Here is a 15577-nt window from a genome sequence, read left to right as displayed (position 1 = left end):
TTGATTGCAAAAAAGTTATGTTTATAGTTGCTTCATCACTCTAGAAGGATAAATGGTGGAAAGGGAAAAAAGTCAACTTGTCCAACTAAGTATTAAAATATTTTCATTTTAACATTAACTAAGTCTTTATAATTATCAGTGAAGTTATTTAATCAAAAATGCTAAGCAGCATATATAGAAGGGAGAGACAGAATTAAAAGTTTTATCCTTGATTAAGCTCTTCGTTTGGTCAAAAAACCACAAACATCCTTCCAAATAAGCATGACAAGATCCACCCCAGTTAGGCAGCTGCTTTCCAAACTGTGCAGCTGTGCTGTAATCTGGGTTATTGGAAATTCTCAAAACTGTGATATTATAGCCTATGAAAAGTAAATTAGAGTTGAGTAACTCCACTGTTTTCCAACAGGAGGAAAAAGTACCTTGCCTTTTCACATGGTATTTCTTTTTCAGAGATAAAATCTTCCCAGTATTGCTTCAGAACTATTAAAAGATCTCAACTGTAAGTCTGTAAAACTTTCTGTTACTTAAGTAAGCAGGACAAAGGTCAGCACATCTTAAAATACCTACATAGGTGCTAGTCAGGACTGCATGGGCCTATAGAGGAGACGAGTGGGATTAGAGAATTTATATATATCAGGTAGTTATTTCTTTCAAGTCCAAATCCTTAGCTAAAAGCAGCTTTAATCTCTCTGTGGCATAAACACATAACCAGATTATCCCTCGTTCAGGCAGGTCCCTCCAGCACCAGTCAGAAAACACAAAGAGGCAGGAATACAAATATTCAAAGACCAACCTCAAAAATACATATGAAGAATTCCTAAACATTTTTACATTTTAAAACAAATGTCTTGGCTCTACTCAGTTGGAACCAATCAAGTCTTTACTGTGTATCTAATGTGTACAAAGAATAAGAACATGTCTATAGCATTTTTGGATTGAAGTAGTCTTCTGATTTCTTCTTTTCCCTTCTCAGAGATCAAATAGACAGCTATCATCTTTTTCTTTTTCTTTTTCTTTTTTTTTTTTTTTTTTTTTTAATGGCTGCATTCACGGCATATGGAAGTTCCTGGACCAGGGATCAAATCAAGTCTGAGCTGCAACTGAGACCTTTGCTACAGTTGCAACAAGGGCAGATCCTTAACCCATTGGGCTGAGCTGGGGATCAAACTCAAACCATCAGAGAGAGGCAATGCTGGATCCTTAATCTGCTGCACTGCAATGGGAGGCTCAGATCCCGTGTTGCTGTGGCTCTGGCGTAGGCTCAGATCCCGCGTTGCTGTGGCTCTGGCGTAGGCCGGTGGCTACGGCTCTGATTGGACTCCTAGCCTGGGAACCTCCATATGCCTCAGGAGTGGGCCTAGAAAAGGCAAAAAAAAAAAGTTGGTTGAGGGGAACAATCAAAAATTGATTAGTACACTAAACATTTTAACTAAAATATGAAAATATATATTTATTTACCAATTTTCAGATATAAGAAAAATTATCACAGTATCACATTTAAATTTCCAATCAGTCCTAGGGTATGAAAGAACACAGGGTCCCTTGTCGAGCAGTTTTGAGTGAAAGCACTTTCTAGATTAGTATGATCCTTCCCTCCGGTCCCAATTATCTCATTCACACCTAATTAGGCAACAAGCACAGTGCCAGGTTTTTATCAACATCCAAAGCATTCATCTTAGTTTTCTTAGAAATAATTATCCTTCCAATGTTTATTTTATTGATTTATAGAGTATCTAAATATATAATTATAATACAATGAACATAGATTGTATAATAAAATATAAAAACAGGAATAAAAAGACTTTAGAACAAACAAGTTAATCAGTAGTAGCAGAAGTATATGGCTGTGCCAGGAAATGGCCTACAGCTATGTGAACAACTCAACATGCTATGAGTATTGGAAATGGCCTTAAAGAGATAAAGAAAACTGCAGCAAATACAGGAAGTTGGTAAATGAATGTCAATTGGAAGTGCTTCTATCAAATTAATTGGGGGTCTGGATTATGCCCATGAGAAAACAGGCCTAATTAACACCTTTCCCAAACATCATTCCAAATCCACATCATTTGAGCATTCTAAAAGTCTTACTTCTCTGTGTGTGTGTCTGTGTGTGTGTATAGTGGAGGATATTGTGGGCTGTCTACAAGTGCTCTAGAAATATTTTTAAAAGTTTATTATTTGGCAGTTTTTTTTTAAATTATGTGAATAGGAGTTTCTGCTGTGGCTAAGCAGGTTAAAAACCTGATTAGTATCCATGAGGATGTGGGTTCGATCCCTGACCTCACTCAGTGGGTTAAAAATCTGGCGTTGCCATGAGCTGTGGTATAGGTTGCCAACATGGTTCAGATCCTGCGTTGCTCTGGCTGTGGTTTAGGCCAATAGCTGCAGCTCCAATTAGACCCCTAGCCTGGGAACTTCTATATGCCACAGGTGCAGCCCTAAAAATAACATTAAATAAATAAATAAATATTCTGCATCATCAAGAAAGCCATCTCAGAGCTGAATCCTGCCTCTGCAAGAGTTATGATCACAGGAGCACCAGTGACCACATAAAGTCACAGAATTTAACTTTGTATGTGGGGATAAGCACAGCTAACTGCTATTAGTTGGTTCCACCTAATGTCAAGCTAAGTGTTCTGCACTGTTTCTGTATTATTTTTACAACTTAAGATAACTTCTCTTTTACCAAGAATCTATAGTTAGAAGGCATGCCTTTCATAGAAACAGACTTCAGTTTGTTATTAACATTGAAGCCATTTTGATATAAAAACAACATAGTCTGGTGGAGAAATGTATTAATTTGTCACATATTAGGATTAACAACATAAACATGGATTTAAGGTATAAATGTACTCTCATGAAGAAAGTGAAAAAACACACCCAAATTTATTATAAAAGAAGTTTTCAACAGTTTAAAATTTCTAGTTGGGGATCAAGAAAAGGAACAAGGAAACCCAAGCTATAGTCCTGTCATTTTTAAACGGGGTGCACAAATCACTTCAGTATTTACAGACTGACCTCAGTCTGAGAACAGGCTCAGTGTTTAAACTAGTACTAGGCTAAATATCTTAAGATATTTTTCACCTGCAATAATTTGAATAGATGACACTCTATTATAGAACACAATAACAACATAATGATAATCCTGTACTGAATAAACACTGAAGCTTTAGAGTCAGTCATATGTTATTGACAGTGGTGTCTGGGATTGTGCCTTGGTAGAGTTTTGATTAAGGGTGAGGTTGGATTATGGTGAGCTATTTAAAAAGCTTTGAAACTGGTGCAACTAGAGATTATCACACTAAGTGTAATAAGTCAGAAAGAGAAAGAGAAATGCCATATGATATCACTTACATGTGGAATCTAAAATATGGTACAAATGAACCTATCTGCAAAACAAAAACAGACTTACAGACATGAAGAACAGACTTATGTTTGCCAAGGGGGAGGGGGAAGAGAAAGGAATGGGCTATGAGTTTGGGGTTAGTAAATGCAAACTATTATATTCAGACTGGATAAACACAAGGTCCTACTATATAGCACAGGGAAATATATCCAATATCCTAGGAAAGACCATGATGGAAAAGAATATAAAAAGTACATATATATGTATATGTACATATACATATATATATACACACACACATACATATACATATATATATACATATACACACACACATATATATATGTATATATGGAGAGAGAGAGAATCATTTAGCTATACAGTAGAATTGGTACAACATTGTAAATCAACTATACTTTAATAGAAATTTTTCTTTGTCTTTAATAGACTTTAATAGAAAAACTTTAAAAACTTTAATAGAAGTGTTTCGATTTTTTTTTTTTTTTGTCTTTTTGTCTTTTTCTAGGTCCCTTGGCATATGGAGGTTCCCAGGCTAGAGGTCTAATCGGAGCTGTAGCCACTGGCCCATGCCAGACCCACAGCAACGTGGGATCTGAGCCACATCTGTGACCTACACCACAGCTCATGGCAACGCCCAATCCTTAACCCACTGAGTGAGGCCAGGGATCGAACCTGCAAACTCATGGTCACTAGTCGGATTCGTAAACCACTGAGCCGTAATGGGAACTCCTACTTTAATCGAAATTTTTTAATAAAAAAAAAGCTGTGCAGGAGTTCCCACTGTGGTGCAGCAGGCTAAGGATCTGGCATTGTTGCTTCAGCACTGTGGATTTGATCTCCATCCAGCACAACAGGTTAAGGATCCAGCATTGTTGCAGCTGCGGCATAGGTCACAGCTGCAGCTCAGATTCAGTCTCTGGCCTGGGAACTTCCATATGCTGCAGGTGCAGTAAAAAGAGAGGAAAAAAAAAAAAAAAAAGCTTTGAAATTGTTAAATTTTTTTTGTCTGTTTAGGGCTATACCTGCTGCATATGGAGGTTCCCAGGCTACAGGCTGAATCAGAGCTGTAGCCACTGACCTACACCACAGCCACAGCAATGTGGGATCTGAGCCCCATCTGTGACCTACACCACAGCTCACGGCAATACCAGAACCTTAACCCACTGAGCGAAGCCAGGCATTGAACCTGCATCCTCATGGATATTAGTCAGATTTGTTTCCACTGAGTCAAGACGGGAACTCCAGGTTTGAAATTATTAATGCTATTCTGTACAACATACTCACATAAGCAGGTGGTTTCTGCATCTGTAGAACTGAAACTCAAACACACAAAACAAATACATTATACCTAACAAAAAATAATTTAGTTGCAACAAAATAACCATACTAAAGCAGTTCATTTGAATTATATTTGACTTTATATCATTTGCTTATTTGTAAATTTGTTTTACTTTTATAAGTGTGTAAAGAATCACAGATACAAAGAATTAATAAATGTGTACAAGTGTGAAATATCTAAGTAATAGTAAAATAAAAGTAGTTGAAGTCCAGAGGGAGCCTCTCCAGGCAGCTCTCATATCCTTTAGGGGCCCCCTTATCATGGTGCACATCACACTCTGCTAGTATCACAAAGTGTTCAAGGCTCACCTCTGCCCTCCATTCCCAGGACTGTAATGAGGACTTCTCTAAATCAGGAATTCAGAAGACAAGATGTGTGTACCAGGTTACTGAGGTATTACTCCCTTTATGCCCTTCTATTGAACAAAATTAAGAAATATATTTTTAACATTATAAATTTCATATTTATTAGTTCATACTTATATCTCCAATTCAAATTCACTAACACAAGATTCTTTCTCACCTTCCTAATTCCATATTTGTCTTTCTTTTTTCTTACAGCAAGAATACTTGTTCACAAAATCAAATTTTAACTCACATACACTCTCACAGAATATGCATACAAATTTCAAAATTAACTCATCAATACCATCATAAACCTCGATATTTATAGGTTCAAGATTGCTGTATAGCCCTGCTCTAGCCATTAGATGGGGCACAGGAAAACAAGCATCTGTCTGTGATAAGGGAGGCATGGTGACTCATTATAAGGAGTGGAAGCCCACCCAGGGTCCTTGAGATCTGCTCATGTGATCTGCCAGGTCAACACTATTTTTAGAATTACATTAAGATTTTATTTGCTTTTTGCACTTTCATTGTCCGAGAACTTACTGTGGAGTTCTTCAAAAGCTATAGGACTTCATAACTGTGTGAGGCTGAATTTTCTTCATATATATTGTCATACATTTCTTCATATATATAGTCATATATATTTCTTTAATCAAAACAACATAAATACAGCAGTTTGGATGCAGAAGCAGATATGGAATCTAACTGCCTTCTAGTAAGACATTAGAGATGTGCAGAAATTTAAAACAATGGTATGCTACTCACTAAAAGTTTTGTTTTGGAAACTGTTTTTCATAAAACTTATTTATATTGACATGCAATGGGTTTACCATCATTACTTTAAATGAAGAAATTATTTAAAATATTTTAAACTGCTTTATTTTCTAATTGGTAAATATTAATTCATATAAATGAAAAACAAATTAAATTAATAAGAAGTACATATAAAATATAGCTCTTTGGAGTCCCCCAGAGTTTTTGCAAGTGTAAAGGAGTCCTGAGAGAGGAAAAGAAAAAACTGAGAACCAGTGCTCTTGAGAAGGAAAGAAGAGGGAGAAAGGACTTTGACAGATAGGAACTTACATAATAACTAAATGTAGTGATATGACTTTTTAAAATTCTAATTCCAAAAAAGAAAAAAAAAAAAAAAACCTTTGAGATATAAGGAAATTTTTTAACTATGGACTGTTAGATGACAATAAGGAATGTAAATTTTGTTTGGTTTGAAAATGGCATTGTGATAATAATGAAAAATACAGGAGAAATAATGACTAAAATATGCTTCAAAATACTCCAGAAGAAAAATAGTACCAGGGGATAGAGGAAACAAAACTGGGACTGCTGATAATTCAGGGTGATGTATACAAAAGTTAATATAGTATTCTCTACATTTGTATATGATGGAAATTTTCCAAAATGAACTTTACAAACAAGGGAAATACAACCAAAACTTAGAAATACTTAAAGATTTCCAAGAATCCATAGCATGCAGCAACTGAAACAAGTTCAATTTTTAAGTACAGTTAAAAATAATAAGAATTTCCATAGATGTTCATGTTCTCCTTCTTCTTCAAAAAATTTCCCAGATTATTCTGCAAATATCTCTGACTCTATGGGAAATCCCAGGAAACTCTAAGATTGCAAAATAAATTGGAATGGGCAATAACTATATTAATTAGGGGATTCTAGTAAGAAAAACAATTTAGAGCAAAACTGGAAGTGATTTTTTTTTTTTTTATTCTTAACCAAGTAAGATCAGTTAACACTTTCTAGGAGAAAAGGGAAGCTTCCTCAAGCATTGAAGTTTCTGGAAACGGGTTAATCAATTTACTATACAACTGTCTTGTGCAAAGTACAATTTTGTGAGGTAAACTATGTATATGAGAGTTCTTACCCCTTAATCTAGTTAGACATCTAAGATACAGGAATATTTGTCTATACAAAACAGTAAGTACCCAGTGTGCACCAGAAAGGATAAAGTGTCCCATGTGCTTGAGTAGGAGCTTGTTGATCCTATAGCATGATCTTCACCCCATCCCTTGATATTAAAATAAGACAGCTGCTAAAAACTACTCCCTCTACATAGACTCTTATAAGAATTTCCATTCATAGAAGACATTTAGCTAGAAAATAAAGCTATTCCTAAAATAACAATGGAGGCATATGCCAGTTATCCTATACTATCCTATGCTGTATCCTATACTGAGTACAAATGAAAAACTAAGGACTATTAGTACATACATGAGGAGAATCAACATAAGAGAGAAACATCTCTCCTCTTCTCCAAAATAAAAGAGAGAAGAAACAAAAATAGCAATTAAAAGACTTTGGTAGAAACAAAGAGTTCAAGGTATAAAAGAAAAAAAATTTTAAACAAAAGAAAATTTATAATTTACTCAGAGTTAGGAATTACATCCATAACACTAAACAGAAGGCAATGAGAAAAGAGAATAGAAAGAGCTTTAAAATTTTTTTTAAATAGCCAAAATAAAATAAATATTTGTCATAATGACAGAAAAACAAAACTTTAGTAATCTCCCAGAGTAAGAAGACAAAGATATGGACAATATCAAAGACAGTAGACAAGCAGAATTAATCCAGGTGATTTAATTAATAGGAATTTCAAAGAATAAAAACAGAATAGTGAGAAAAAGTTATCAAAGGGGACAATCTTGGGGTTTAAGCACAAATTTTCAGATTGAAAGGATCCACCAGGAATACATTAAAATTGTTTCTTAATAATATTTTTTAAAATGAACCTACATGCACCAATGTGAAATCCTAAGTCAAGGATAAAGAGTAAATCCTAAATAAAAACAAAAGAATAAAATTAGAATGCTACCAGACTTCTCATCACATTATATGCTAGAACACTGAGATAAATTAAGTGTGTAATGGATCAGAATAATAATCTCACTGTATAAAACCCCTTGCCATGTAAATTTGTAGTCTGCTCTTAATCCAACTCTTAGCTTAAGCACATGACTTGATTTGACCAATGGATGTTATTAAGAGATTTGAAAAGGAATTGTATATGCCAGTCTTTCTATTGGATCCCTGCCACTATCATGAGAACATATTCAGGCTGGCCTGCAGGGAGTACAAGAGAGTGAAAGGGAGAACAGCTGAGTCACACCAGATCCAGTCATCCTGGACCAGCCTACAGCTAGCCAAATCCCAAATACATGCTTCCATTTAAAATCAGCAGTTGCATAGCTGCTCTCAGCTGACCACAGGCTCATTAGTATCCAAACTGAGACTAAAAGAACTGCTCTGATAACTCATAGAACTGGAAGCAATAATAAATGTCAGATTTATTTAAGTACTACTTTTAAGGTACTTTATTATGCATCATTACTGTGGCAATAGATAGACAGAAACACAAAGAACCAATGCCCTCAAGTTTTTGAGGAAACTTTTTCTTCTTTTTCTCCCTAAGAAAAGTTTTAAACATGAGATTCAATTCTTAGCCAAACTATCAATCAAGAATGAAGGCAAGAACAATACACATCACAAATGGAAGAGTATGAACCTACTTCTATGCACATATCATTTTCCAAAGAAATTACTTAAGAATGTTCTCCAGAAAAATGAGGGTCAAAGCATAACAGAACAAGGCACTGTAGCTAAAAAACAGTGAATCCAATCCAGAATATTCAGGATAAAAGCCATTCTGTAAGCCCAGAGAGAATGTCCAAAGACGGGTTAAGGATGACACAGGTTCTGATCTCCAAGGGGGGTGAGGGGCAGGAACTCAATAAAACAGGAAGTGGACTGACAGTTAGAAAATGGTAAGACTGTAATAAAGAAATAATAGTGCAGGGGTGATATCAGTGAAAATGGCAGAGTAAGGACATCTGAAAAAACTCTCCTTCATAAAAGCAATGAGAACACTGGTAAAACTACACAGCATCAACTTTTTTACAACTCTGAGAATTAACCAAAGGCTTACAGCAATCCAGGGGCATTTCTTCAAAACAAGTGACTAGATCTAAGTAAATACAGGGATTTCTGTGGCATTTTAATTTGCCCCATTCTCATTCCCCACTCTCCAGCTCTGGAGTATCCTTGAAAACTGGCAACCCATGATCATGGTGAAAAACAGCAGCTTGGCAGCCATTCTGAGGGGTTCTTTAAGAATCGTCATTATTTGACCTGTTTGGTCATCCTCTGGAAGACCTCGCTCACAAAGCTGTTATTATTTGACCATACTCAAAGCTCATCCAGTGTGATGACAATTAGATGATCACATGTGAAAGAATGAAGTTGGACATCTATTTCACACAATATACAAAAATTAACTGAAAATTAACCATAGACCAAAGAGGTAAAACTATATAATTCTCGGATGAAAATATTGGTGTAATTTCTGTGACCTTGGATTAGACAATGGTTTCACTGCTATGAACCAAAATAACAAGAATGAAAGAAAAAGTAGCTAAGTTGGGCTTCACTGAAATTAAAAACTTTTGTGCTTCAAAAAAAACACTATTAAGAGGATGAAAAGACAATCCATAGAACAGCAAATCATATGTTCGATAAGGTCTAGTATCCAGAATATATTTTTTAAAACACTTAATAACTTATCAGTATGCCAACCCATTTAAAAATGCACAAAGAATCTGAATAGATATGTCTCCAAAGACACCCAAATGTCCAAGAAGTATGTAAAAAGATGTGTCCTTTGTCATTAGTGAAATGCCAATCAAAACCACAATGTGATAACACTTCACGCCAAATAGGATGGCTATAATTGAAAAAAGAAATAATAAGTTCTTGTGAAAGTGTGAAGAAATTGGAAACTTCATACATTGCTAGTGAGAATGTAAAATAATGATGCTGGTTTGGAAATAGGCACAGTTACTCAAAGGTTAAAAACAAAGTTATAATACCAGTCAGCAATTCCATTCCCAAGAGAAATTAAAACTTATGTTCACATCAAAACTTATACAAATATTCATAGAACAATATTCAAAACAGCCAAAAAGTGGAAATAATCCAAATTTCCATCAAGTGTTGAATAGGTAAATATAGTATATTCATAGAATTGAATATTATTTAGCCACCAAAAAGAATGAAATGCTGGAGTTCCCATCGTGGCTCAGTGGAAACAAATCTGACTAGGAACCTGAGGTTGCGGGTTCAATCCCTGGCCTTGCTCAGTGGGTTAAGGATCTGGTGTTGCCGTGAGCTGTAATGTTGATCGCAGACGCGGCTCGGATCTGGTGTTGCTATGGCTCTGGTATAGCCCAGCAGCTGTAGCTCCAATGAGACCCCAGCCCAGGAACCTCCATATGCCACGGGTGCAGCCCTAAAAAGCCAAAAGTCAAAAAAAAAGAATGAAATACTAATTCATGCTACAATATAGATAAACATGCCACAACATGGATGAAAACATTATGCTAAGTCAAAGAGTCAAAACACAAAATCTCACATATTGTATGATTCTATTTATATGAAACATCCAAAATAGACAAATCTGAAGGCAGAATGTAAATTAACAGTTGCCAGCATGTAGGGTAAATAAGGATGTGGAATGACTGCTAAACAAATTTACCTTGGGGAAAGATGAAATTATTTTGAAATTAGATAGTGATAATGGTTTCAAAATTTTGCGACTGTACTAAAAGCCAGTAAATTGCGTACTTTAGAAAGTTAAATTTTACAATGTGTGAATTAAATCGAAATTTAATAAAATAATGCAGGGTAAGAATCCCAAAGCTCTACCCTTTAAAAAGTCACATTCTAAATAGGCAGCAAGCTGAAATGGGAAATAATGTTAAGTCATTGGTATAGTATAATAAAAGAATAATTCAAGATTTCTGGTTTCTGATACAACACAGGGGCTCAGAGGTCACCACTCCATCCTAAAAGCAAATAAAAAGCAGAATAAATTGAAGTATAAACAAATTTTCATAGGTGCACAAGAGAAGTAAGGTCATGAGGCAAACGACTTGCCCCAATTTAGGAGAGACTGACAAGTGAATTTAGATAATTACAATTTAAAGGGTAGAAACTCATAAGCTGAAAACTCTACAGGAAACAGCACTATGCTAGAAAAATCAGAACTGTAATTGATGAATCATTGGAGAACAAATCTGACAGTAGAAATTTCAGAAAAACTTAGTCATAGGGGAGCCTCATACTTTTACAGCTTTTATCTCTAGGATTGACCAGGTTCTTACAGTAAATATCAGAGAAAAATTCCCTTTTGTTTCCAGCAAGGAATGGGAAAGGGACCAATATGAAATATGCCTAAACACACTGTTCTTAGTAACGTTTGCCCTCAGGAGAAACTATTTGACCAGAGTCTAACTTGCTAGCATTTTATCAGAGCCCTACTGGCACGGATGAAGGAAAATTCACAACTCCAGCCCTCTCTGCCCTTCTCTGTGGGAGAAAGGAAATAGCCATCTCCAAACTCAATCTATACTGTTTCGCCTAAGGTGGGGGAAAAGAAGACAGGAAGCATTTGTGAAGTTCACATCCAGAAGGACCAACTTGCAAAAACACTGACACCTAATCATAGGCCTAGAGAACACTTCTCCTTTTCACATAACCTTATCCCCCAGTTACAAAAGGCCTATTTACAGAAGTTCCTTTCCTCTAACACATCATTTCCTGCTATTTTTTAAAACTATAAGATATACTAAAATGCAAAAAAAAAAAAAAAAAAAAGTCAGAAGAGACAGAGCAAGCATTAGAAGCAGACATGGCAGTAATGTTGGAATTACCAGACCAGAAAATTAAAACAACTACAATTACTGTGCTAAAGGCTTGTGATGAGAAAACAGCTATTTTGAGTTGCTGTCTAGGCATTTTACAGTGTAACAACCATGCTTACAGCCAGAGTCTGGACATTTAGATAAGGACATGAGCTTAGGATTCCTATGACAAGTTCCTACTTTGCTTTTCCCAGGATACCTTTTAAAATTACTACTTAGAGTTGAGTCCACAAAAAGTCAATGACCTCCATTCTACACAGTTTTTATTCTACATTTCTCAAAAACTGTAAATCATGCACAACTATCACCTGAGACACTAAATCATTGAAAATAAAATTTTATTTAATTTATTCTACTTACTAAAGCAGGAAAGTGTGTCAACACGTTTAATAAAAATTTTTCCCAAAATGTAGAGAACAAATCTTCTGATTGACTTCCTGCTAGTTAAAAAAATTAAGCTATTTGATTATTCCAAAGTATTTCATTCTATGAGTTACATGTGTTATCTGGATTAGCTTTCTTTTTTTAAGTCTTTGTAATTATACACTTTCACCTTTGCTACTAACTCTAAATTAGCCTTTTTATTCCTGGAGGATAGGAAGTTTAATATAAATAGTGCCTTGATTGCTGCAGACCATAACATTAAATTGTTACAATTATGTAAGACCTATATGTTGAATTTTTACTTGTGTGTTTATGTGTATGTGATGTTAGGGCCACCCCAAAATATACCTAAATGTTATATTGATTATTTCAAATTAAAGTTAGTTAAAAAATAAGTGATGTAAGAAGGACACATTGACCTCTCCTCTCTGTCTCCCTGAAGGCAGGAAATAAATCTCCCATGTGAAATGTGCCCACACTGTAGAAAAGAGGTAGAAAGAAATACGGAATTCAGGGCCCAGAAGTTTGTATAAACAAACATTCTTACTTCTTTACTAATTTACTATCCAAGCACAAATTTTTTTAAATTCCTTACTATTTAAGCACTCAAGCCTGAGTTTCTTCATTCTGTCAAATCCTTACAAATTTATTTTTCTTTATGTAAAAAGACATAAATGCTGCCTGCTTTTGGTCACTCTCTGAGCATTATCTTATGATCTTCTCTGTGCACAAAATTAAATTGGTTTTTCTACTGTTAAAAAAAAAAAATTAGTGACTTCCGCCTCATGTAAGTAAAAGGTGCTACCTTCTATCTCCTGCTTGCCTGTGATTTGGGATGAAGAATCAGCCATCCCGCAGCTCATTGTACACATCACTCCTCTTGTTTCTGGTATTTGTTGGTAATAAATCTTGTGATTTTACTTCCTTTGTCTGTGTATATTAAAACTTTACCTTCAATCAAAATGCCCCACAGTTTTCACTTCCCCAAAGTGGGAGCGTGGATAATGATAGAGCTACTTGCCAACACCATGTGGGTGACTTGTACCTCCTCATTCAGCAGTTCATAATTTGCACATTCTTAATTTAATGCACCAGCTATAGGCCAGCCAATTCAAGGCTGTAATGGATAAAGTATATAACATTCAAGAACAGATGGTCAGTGTAAGCAGAGCAATGAAAATCCCTAAAAAAAGAAAAAGAAAAAGAAAAAGAGAGAGAGAGAAAGAAAGAAAGAGAGGAAGGAAGGAAGGAAGGAAGAGAAAGAAAGAAAAAGAAAGAAAGAAAGAAAGAAAGAAAGAAAGAAAGAAAGAAAGGAAGGAAGAAAGAAAGAAAGAGAAGAAAAGAAAAAGAAATCCTAGAGATCAAAAACAATGTAACAGAAATAAAGAATGCCTTCAATGGGCTCATTAGTAGACAGAACATAGCTGAGGAAAGAATTTTTGAACTTGGGGATATTTCAATAGAAAATTCCAAAACTGAAAAGAATGAAAAAATAAAAAACAACAACAACAAATCAGAACAGAATATTCAGGGACTGTGGGACAACTACAAAAGCTATAACAGTGCATAATGGGAATATAAGAGGGAGAAGAAAGAGAAAGGAATAGAAAAAAATGTGAAACAAAAGTGAGAATTTCCCTAAAGTAATATCAGACATCAAACCACAGATGCAAGGAGTTCCCATTGTGGCTCAGTGGGTTAAGAACCCAACTAGTACCAGGAAGGTCAGGTTCAATTCCTGGCCTGGCTCATTGAGTTAAGGATCCAGCATTCCTATGAGCCATGGTGTAGGACACAGATATGGCTCTGATCTGCCATTGCTACGGCTATGGCTGTGGCTATGGCCAGCAGCTGCAGCTTTGATTCAACCCCCACCCTGGGAACTTCCATATGACAAAGGTGTGGCCCTAAAAAACAAAACAAACAAAGAAACAAAAAAAAAAAACCCCACAGATGCAGGAAGATGAGAGAACACCAAGTAGGATAAATGCCAAAAAATTATAGCCAGGCATACATATTCAAATGACAGAAAATCAAAGATAAATGAAAAATCTGAAAGAAGCCAGAGGAAAAGCCACCTTATCTATACCAGAAAAAAATGTAAGAATTATATCTAACTTCTCTGAAAACTGCCAAGAAGAGAGCAGAGTAAAAAGTTTTGTGTTAAAATAACCAAAACCTAAAATTCCTAACTAATGTAATAAGAAAGGGAAATAAAAAGGAAATAAAAGTTACTTTGTGGATATCAAAAAATGGATTCTAAAGTTTACATGGAGAAGTAAAAGACCCAGAATAGCCAAAATAATTTTGAAGAACAAAATTGGGAGTACTGACAACATCCAACTTCAAGTCTAATTATAAAGTTACAGTAAGTATGCCTGTGTAATATTGGTATAGAACAAATACATCAGTGGAGAAGAAAAGGGAGTTCAGAAATAGAACCACATAAGTATAGCCAATTGATCTTTGACCAAGGAGTAAAAGAAATAAAATGGAGAAAAGATGCCTTTTCAGTAAATGTTACTGGAACAACTGGACATCCACATTCAAAAATAAATATAGGAGTTCCCGTCGTGGCTCAGTGGTTAACGAATCCGACTGGGAACCATGAGATTGCGGGTTTGATCCCTGGCCTCGCTCAGTGGGTTAAGGATCCAGTGTTGCCATGAGCTGTGGTGTAGGTTGCAGACACCGCTCAGATCCCACGTTGCTGTGGCTCTGGCGTAGGCCAGTGGCTACAGCTCCAATTGGACCCCTAGCCTGGGAACCTCCACATGCCATGGGAAGCAGCCCTAGAAAAGGCAAAAAGACTAAAAAAAAATAAAATAAATAAATAATTATAGACATAGACCCCTTACCCTTCACAAAAATTATCTCAAAATGCATCTGATACCTAAAATAAAATGTAAAGCTATAAAACTCCTGGAAGATAAAATTGGAGAAAATCTAGATGTCTTTGGGTGTCGTGATGACATTTTCAAGTTATGACCCATGAAAGAAAGAAGCGATAAGCTAGATTTTACTAAAATTAAATTTTTCTGCTCTTCAAATGACACTGACAAGTGAGTAAAAAGATGGCACAGACTGGGAGGAAATATTTGCAAAAGACATCTCTCTCTGGTAAAGGAATGATATCCAAAATATACAAAGAAATTTTTTTTTCTTTTTTAGGGCCACACGTGGGGCATATGAAGTTCACTGAGCGAGACCAGGGATAAACAGTCATCCTTACAGACACTATGTCGGTTTCTTAACCCACCGAGTCACATTAGCAACTCCAATAACTCTTAAAACTCACCAAAAAGCAAACAAAAAAACCAATTTAAAAATGGGCCAAAGACTTTAACAAATAAACACCTGATGAAAGAAAATACACAAATGGCTAATAAACATATGAAAAGATGGCCATATCATA

This window comes from Sus scrofa, chromosome 13, assembly GCF_054392235.1.
Source record: "Sus scrofa isolate SSC_HxYL_T2T_F1_AM1 chromosome 13, Sscrofa_HxYL_maternal_Yorkshire_Landrace_v2.0, whole genome shotgun sequence".
Classification (NCBI taxonomy): domain Eukaryota; kingdom Metazoa; phylum Chordata; class Mammalia; order Artiodactyla; family Suidae; genus Sus; species Sus scrofa.
This window is presented reverse-complemented; position numbering follows the sequence as displayed.